Below are 7491 nucleotides of genomic sequence, written 5' to 3'. Positions count from 1 at the left end.
CTGTGCAATGACTGAAATAGATACTGTTTTGTCATTTACAGGTTATTGCTTAATAGAAAGTTGTCTGAGCTAGTTTCCTAAGATTAGGTGATGACATATTTGAACGTCACTTATCGTAATCATGTAACCAGTATGTGTATCTTAATAAAGATCCTCTGCGCTGGGACTTTTTTTTCCTCTGGGTTATAAGCTATGTTCTGATGCATAAAAATGAATAATTTAGTTATAACTGTACCACCACAAGTTTATTGTAAACTGAAGCCACAATTGCAATCTTGGATGCCACAAGAAACTCGCTATAAAAATATCTAAATGGTTCTTTCTTCAGCTGCAATAACATACCATTTTGCATTACCAGATGTTAAAACTCTATAGATTATCTGACAGCAAATACTATATCAAAGGCAGTTCAAAAGAGAAGTAAAAATGATTTTCATATTTTTAATCATGCCTGCAGATGGGTTAGGATAATCTGTCATAGTTCAGAAGTAGAAAAGAAAAGAAACAGGCTTGATGTAACTTGGCTCAGTGGTCTGTTTCAAATACGGTTCAGACACAATGGGAAAAACAAACAGGTCTTTGCTTGAGAAAACAGATGCAGCAGGCAAGTGCAAAATCTTACTTTGCTCGTTTCAAAGACAAAAAGCAAAAATCTAGCTTTTTAGGAGAGAGAAAGAGAAAGAGATCACTCCAAAGAGCCCGTGTAAGCTTTTCTTTTTTGAGATACTTTCTGTGCTCCCCCCTTCCTCTTCCCACACACGCTGAATCAACAAACCCAGATGTTCACAAGAATATGTCCCTCGGCACGGCCACATCCTATGCCATGCTTGTACAACAAGAGGAGATGCCTCGCTGCAGATGCACGGGAATCCCACGGGACCAATTGTTACGCTGCAAAGCGATGTACAAACTGCGCTGCAGAGGCAGCAAGAAAACTGAGCGCGTCCTTTATTTCTGCACGGGGAAAGCCTCATGGGCTGAACCCTCTTCGGGGGCCCTGAAGATCTAGAAACTCAGGGCTTACAAAAAATGTGACTTCTGACGGGCAGCTCTGGGCATGCGCATCCCAGGTCCTTATCTTTTTAGCGACACGATGTTCCTTCTTAGTCTGGCCCAGAGCTGAAGTGTGGGATCTGGAAGACAGAAAAGAGCCTGATACCAATAAAAAACACAATCATAATTGTTATCTTACCTTCTTACTTATGGAATTTATAGGAAGTGGTGTTTCAGTTTATACCCACCAGAGCAGTGTCTCGGTCATCTGCTTACCTGCTTTTCTCACATATTTTCCTTGACTGACACCTATTTTTATTTTCACTGTCCGCCTGCGATTTAAATGTGCGACCACTTGAAGCTGGAGAAAGCAGCAGGTTTATGTTTTGCACACAGCAGTTCTTGTGTCACCTTCTCCTAGTTTAGTCACACCTGAATACCTCATGGCACCCTTCAGCCAGCCTGTATGCAGGGCTTCAAAACGGCGAATTCGGCAGGAGCGCTGCGAAAAGACACACAAAACAAGTGGGATGGGGAACCAAACCGCCCGGTGCCTGGCGTGAAAAGAAAAATAATAAAATAATAAGGCAGTCCTTCACCATAAACAATAACCTGGATGTTTACTGTGCCTGGCCGCACACCCTCGAGCAACGTCTGAGCCGCCCCCCTCCCCAGGCCGGATGGCTCCACAGCTCAGTGCCTTGGCTTAGGTGCAGTTGGAAATGCCCGAGAATGGCTCTTTGTTGATTTTCGCCTGTGCGAGAGAGCCTGGTGTTGCTGCGAAGCGAAGTGCTATTGAATTTGCTCGCTCAGGCAGAACACTCGACAGGAAGGAAGGAAGCAGCCATTCTTTCTGGTCCTATTGTCTGGCCACCAGGCTTAGGCAATCAAACAGCCCTGTGGCCCGGCTGCCGGCTCCCGCTCCGGCCTCTTCTGGTGGGCCCGGGGCAGGGGGGAAAAGCAGGGGGCTGCCACCTTCTCATGGCGTTTACTTTGTTCGCCCTGCGCTCCAACCGCATCTTTTCACGGCTCAGGGCCTCAGGTAGCCATTTTCCAGCCCTCGGCATTTCTCCAGGGGAAAAGGGGTCGGGGAGGGGAGAGGCGGGAGCAGCCCCGGCTGGGACGGAGCTGCTCAAAACCCCTCCTGGGATGTCACCGGGGGGGGGGGAAACAAAGTGCGGGAGCAAACTGCAGGAGCCACTGAAGAGTCTTTCCAGTGCTAGGAAATATGTGTTGTGGTCAGGAGGCACTTCTTGAAGCTGTGGGCTGTTTAATGACACATTTATCTTTCGGGGGTAATGAAGGGTGAGGAGGAAACGGGCACAGGACAGACAGAGCAAACCTGTCTTTCGAAACAGGTTCATTTAAAAAGGATGCAAATCCAATGTGCGTTTCTGACTTCCCAGTCCCTAGCTGAGTCATCTCCCTTTTCTCCACAGGGTAAAGGAGAGGGTGAAAAACAGAGCCGAAGGGGCTGGTTCTGCAAGGCAGAGTGCCGTCAGCCTGGCCGCTGCTTGTAGCAATGCCCGGGGGTCTGGGCGAGTTGTCCTCCTGAGGACGTGTGACAGAGGGAGTGCAAAAGGGATAACTTTTGCCTAAGAGCATCCACAGCAAAAATCTACCTGCTGTCACGTTTCACCTGATGTATCACATCCCCACAATGTCTCAGCACTTCCAGTCTAAAATCAGGTTGCAACCATAAAGTCGCTATGTGGATCTGCGACGCCGTTTCTCTTGTTCTTACTAAGATCTGTCTGTTGGATAGCCCCCTAGTTTGATGGCTGGATTTGCTGTGTGTGACAGCCGCAGGGTTTTTTTTGTTTGATCTTGGTGGGCTTTCCTCAGACAATGCGGTCCGGTGGCAGATCAGGTAATAGGTGTGTCAGTGATGTCATTCTTAATGTCGGGTGATAGATTGCGCACTGGCAAATCTGCGATGTACGGTGAGATAGTAGACTTTGCCGATTGCAGATGCCTTAGTGTTCACGCAATCCTGTTTCTGCAAGCCCGGGGGTGGTTTCGTGGTGGTTTAAGCCACCTTAAATCCAGGCTCCGGTGCTCCCACCCATGCTGGTGTCCCCAGCTGCGTGTTCCTGATCCATCCTCTTAGTCATCATTATTGCTTCGAGTCTTGCTTGGTTGCAAGGTTGGATGCAACTGAAAGCAAATGGTATCCCCTGAGCCTGCTCACTGGGTCACTGGGCAGAGGAAGAAAGGGCAGGAGGGAGCAGGACGGGGTGGTGGGGGCTGGTGGCAAGGTGAATCTGCCACAACCTAGGCTTGGCAAGGCAGACGTTGCCCCTTGGCATGGCATCATGCTGAGGCACTTTGAGTGCCACCTTCAGAGCCAGAAGAATTTGCTTATATCCAGGAAAACCTAGGAGCTGCAGTTGCCTTTTGTTAGCTTCAGCAGAAAGATGCGCGTTGCATTTTCTAGTTTTGGCCTTGGAGTATACCCAGCTTCCCACCTTTATCTTAATAAAACCCCAGCTCAACCTGCTTACACCCACCCTGGTGTGGATCTGAAACCACCTTGATCAGCTAGTGGAGTTAATCCAGGTTTACCAGTGCAACAGGCAGAAATCGGCATGAATTATACCATTTGTTTTCTTTTTAATGAAAACAAGTGGAAATTACTAGAACAGAGAGACATTTGAAGCCAAGCAGAACTCTTGGGTTTGGATTTTATTACAAACTTGAAACTCGGGCCAGTTTTGATGGGATTTGTAAACGCTTTCAACAAACGTGGGCCCAGTTTCAAGTGAGGCTGGGCTCCGTTGTGAGGGAATCCGGGCCAAGGTATGGTTTTGAGTGGAAAGCATATGAAACTGAGTGCATTTTCCTGATTTAGAGTCTTGCTTTGAAGTACTTGGTCCATTCAAACCTAAAACTCAAAGCAAAAACCCACATGGTGTGAGTGCACTGCAGCCAAAACTATAATAAAAAATTCCCTTGAAACTCCATGATTCAAAGCTAGCACAGCTCCAGATACTCCTTATAAGCTGTTACCGAGGTTGTTATTTTGCATTTATATTTTACTTCAGAAATTTTAAATAATCTGAAATCTTTACTAATTCCCGGATTCTTAAAAGACTGTATTAACATCTTACTGTAAGGGCTGCAGTGGGGTGGAAAGGTTTCAAGATTATTACTTTTGTTAATACCTTGCTTATGAATCTATAAATAATTAATTTTTTTTTTAATCTTGTCCTAAATGAGATACCTCTTTACTGGCCCTACTCTACGTCTATGGGGCTCTTTCCCCATGCTCAGAACTGTAGTGTCTGAGAGCCTTCCAACAGCGGGTGAAGCAACGTGAATAACATCTGTTACGTGCTGTTTATTGTCTCATCCTTTCCCTTGAGATGCAGCATGTGCAATGAAGTGTCTTGTTCTGGTGGGGGTTTTTTGTGTCGTGATTTATGTTATGATCAAGAAACCATTTCTTTGAAAACGTCTTAAAGGGCAAATGAGTGGAGGATATTACTGGTTAGAAACTGGAGGGAAAATTCCCCATGAGGTAGTATTGACATATTTCTTTTTTTTATCTTTCAATTTTTTTTTTTTTTTTCCATTGACAGACATTTTCACTTTACTGCAACAGTCACATACATAAGCTCTGTGCACATATTCACATAGCTAGACAGAACTGCTTTCAAGCGTTTTTGTTTGAACACAGAGTAATGCAATTAGCTTTACTGCCCAGCATGCCTTTGATAGCAGAAAGTATGCTATAGGCCGACTTCTCTCCCCTTTACAGATGCATCAAAATTCCATATGAGCAGCCACCCAGCGACTTGACTGGCTTTTGCATTTCCAGTTAACTAGCCTGAATCATAAAAGTCTGGGAAAGGATCTGAGAAGCGTGTTCCTCCAACTACTGCAACACTTCAGCAGTAAGGCTGAATTTGCGTTACATGTGGAGAATCGCATGTTGGTATGCATCTTTCATAGTCCTATACAAATCTGTTAGGCACTTCTGAGAGGGGCTGGTAGTCCCCGGCCGCCTGCCTGTGGAACACCCATAGAGCTAATGGGAGGTCTGCATGTGGCTTGCTGACAGGATCAGGCCCTGTGGCTAAAAGCAGTCAAAAGATTTTGTGATATAAGTAATAATTCCAGTACGAAGAGTCTCCTTTCTCATACACCTCTGTAATTAATCCTTGGCGGCTTCAGCTGTGATCCTGATGGTCTGGGCCAAGAGGAAGCAGAGGCAGGGCGGTCAGAATGGAGGTCTAGTTCTCTCACTTCTGTAGCTCATCAGAATCGAAGTGATGGCCTCAAACGTCACCGGGAAAAAGGAACTGAATTGTTTACGAGGGGGAAAAGGGAAAGAAAAAGAAAAAGGACAGCTGTGGGGATGACAAGATGAAAAGTAAAGAGAGAGAGCAGCAGTGAGGGTGCAGTAGTGAAAGCAGATGCACATTTGCAGAATAGTCTCTGCTGCTCTTCCAAGTACATTGCCATCACCACTGACTTCTCCCAGGGATAAATGCACAGTCACGTACTTTGGTCTTGCTTCTCCTTGGAAGTTCAGAGTGAAAAATCAAACCCGGAGAAGCTCTCCAAAGTTCTGTCTCCATCCATTCTTCCTCCTGGCAAGTCCTGCTAGTCCCTTCTGCGTATAAAGCAACATGAATTAGAGCAAAGGTTGGTTTCAAGACCATTACAGCAACACTGGAGAGCACTGTACTGGGTAGATGTCATAACATAGTGTCCCAAATAGAAAAGTGACTTGCCATTATCTCACATGTTCACATATACTGGTATGAGAGGTGACTCTCACTTTAAAAATTAATCATGTTTCTGGAGCATGCATGCTGGGTGAAGCACCTCCGTACCAAAGCTCTGCATAGCACAGGAGGAATGAAGAAAGCATCACGTTCTTGATTCCTCTGGCCAGGCCCAGACCAACTTAGACTGAAGCTCAGCTGCCCTACCTGGCACAGCCTATATGCGGTTAGAGCACTGACGAAGCAAGTACCTGCTTGCTCCTCTCCCTTTCTTTCACCTTACAGTTTGCATACGGCAAACCCAGGTCATAACAGAGGAGATGATCTGGCCTGTAAAATTTCTTTGGACAGAGAAGTTTGTGCTAATTCAGCGTGTTTCATTTTGCTGAGCTTCACCAGGCTCCATATGATTTTTACAGAAGCTCCACATACGAGGTCCTGCGTTGTTTTGTGGAGTTTCCTCGGCACGGCTATCTACACCTAGTTTGATAAAAAGCTGGTTCCATTACAGGCTCTAAAGCTTTTTTCTGATTGTTGTTTTGATATGAAGACTTAGTGAACATCTGAACTACTTGATGTCCTTGTTGTATTCCACTTGTTCCCTCTCCGATATGGATTGTAATGAGTTTGTTAGCTGTCATATCTTGGAGATTAAGCTTTTGTGCAAGTTTTTTCAGGAAAGACATGTGTAAAGGGGCCCTTTCAGCTAGAGAACAAGTGTTCGTTAATGGCCATACACATTTTTTTGGCATGCATCCATACATTGGCAGTACGATCAGGCATACCCCAGCAGACAGTAGAACAGAGATAGTTGTAGGTATAGAGACCTTGGGAACACAGGGGAAAATATGTCATCTCTGCTTTCTTTTAGGACCTCCCTCAAGACTGAAGGCCCACAGTAAATGGTGGTCCTGGTTTCTGTGGTGTCAGCCTAGAGGACTGTCTGGAAAATTCCATACAAAACAAAAGGACTGCCAAGCCGCCTTACTGACAAATTAACTTATCAGCTGGAGGAGTTTTGATTTACAATGAAATTCTCTGTTGGTTACTGAGAGTCTCCCATTCAAAATTAATGACTTCATAGCTGATGAATGATGAAGCAGGAAAGGAAGTGCACTGAAGACAGAATAAAAATCATCAGGTGAAAGGGGCGCTCTGTGATTATGGAATAAAAACTAGTCATTAGGGCTTTAAAAAAAAAACCCAGAGCTCGGCTTCTCACTGGTGCTAGTGGTGGATGTTTTCTTGGAATAGAAAATGATTTCCCCCCCTCAGGATCTGTGGTACTATAAAAACAGTCCCCTTCAGAACTAACTTCCAAATCTGCTAACATAATACTCCTCTGAAGAAGAATAAGAATGTTGGTTTTACAGTTAATTAAGGGTTTTGGGTCAGGAACTTGAAATATATCCATTAGGGTATGGTTTTCTGGTTAAGGAGTCATAAATACACAGTACACTTTATTAAATAGCTTGAAAAAGACTATGTTTAAAATATGATAGCTGCTTTGGTGTGTTTAGCAACAGATAAATAAATGAAAGAAAAGAGACGGTTCACCTCAGCAATAACTGGGTGTGTTATTTCTTCGGAAAAGTGTATTTTGTTGTTACCTGTTCATTCCTTTTCTTTCTCTTAACTGATTTGAGGATGGAGGGAGGGAAGATAAAGATGGAAGTGGAAAGGAAGTAGAGCAAAATTACACAGGGATTTGGGTTTTTTAAAACCAAAAAAAGGACTGTTACAAGACAGAACTGAAGAGACCACC

The 7491-nt window shown here is 44.7% G+C and overlaps 1 long non-coding RNA gene across 1 annotated transcript; it reads right to left on the bottom strand.

Annotated features, from left to right (window-relative positions):
• Window positions 1-456: 456 nt before the first annotated feature.
• On the bottom strand, window positions 457-1662 carry LOC134520035 (uncharacterized). Its single transcript, XR_010072352.1, has 3 exons — window positions 1606-1662; window positions 1270-1495; window positions 457-1133 (listed from the first exon to the last, which is right to left on the bottom strand). It is a non-coding gene; the product is annotated as an uncharacterized LOC134520035 (long non-coding RNA).
• Window positions 1663-7491: the final 5829 nt, after the last annotated feature.

Source organism: Chroicocephalus ridibundus, chromosome 1, assembly GCF_963924245.1.
Source record: "Chroicocephalus ridibundus chromosome 1, bChrRid1.1, whole genome shotgun sequence".
Lineage (NCBI taxonomy): Eukaryota > Metazoa > Chordata > Aves > Charadriiformes > Laridae > Chroicocephalus > Chroicocephalus ridibundus.
This window is presented reverse-complemented; position numbering and strand designations above follow the sequence as displayed.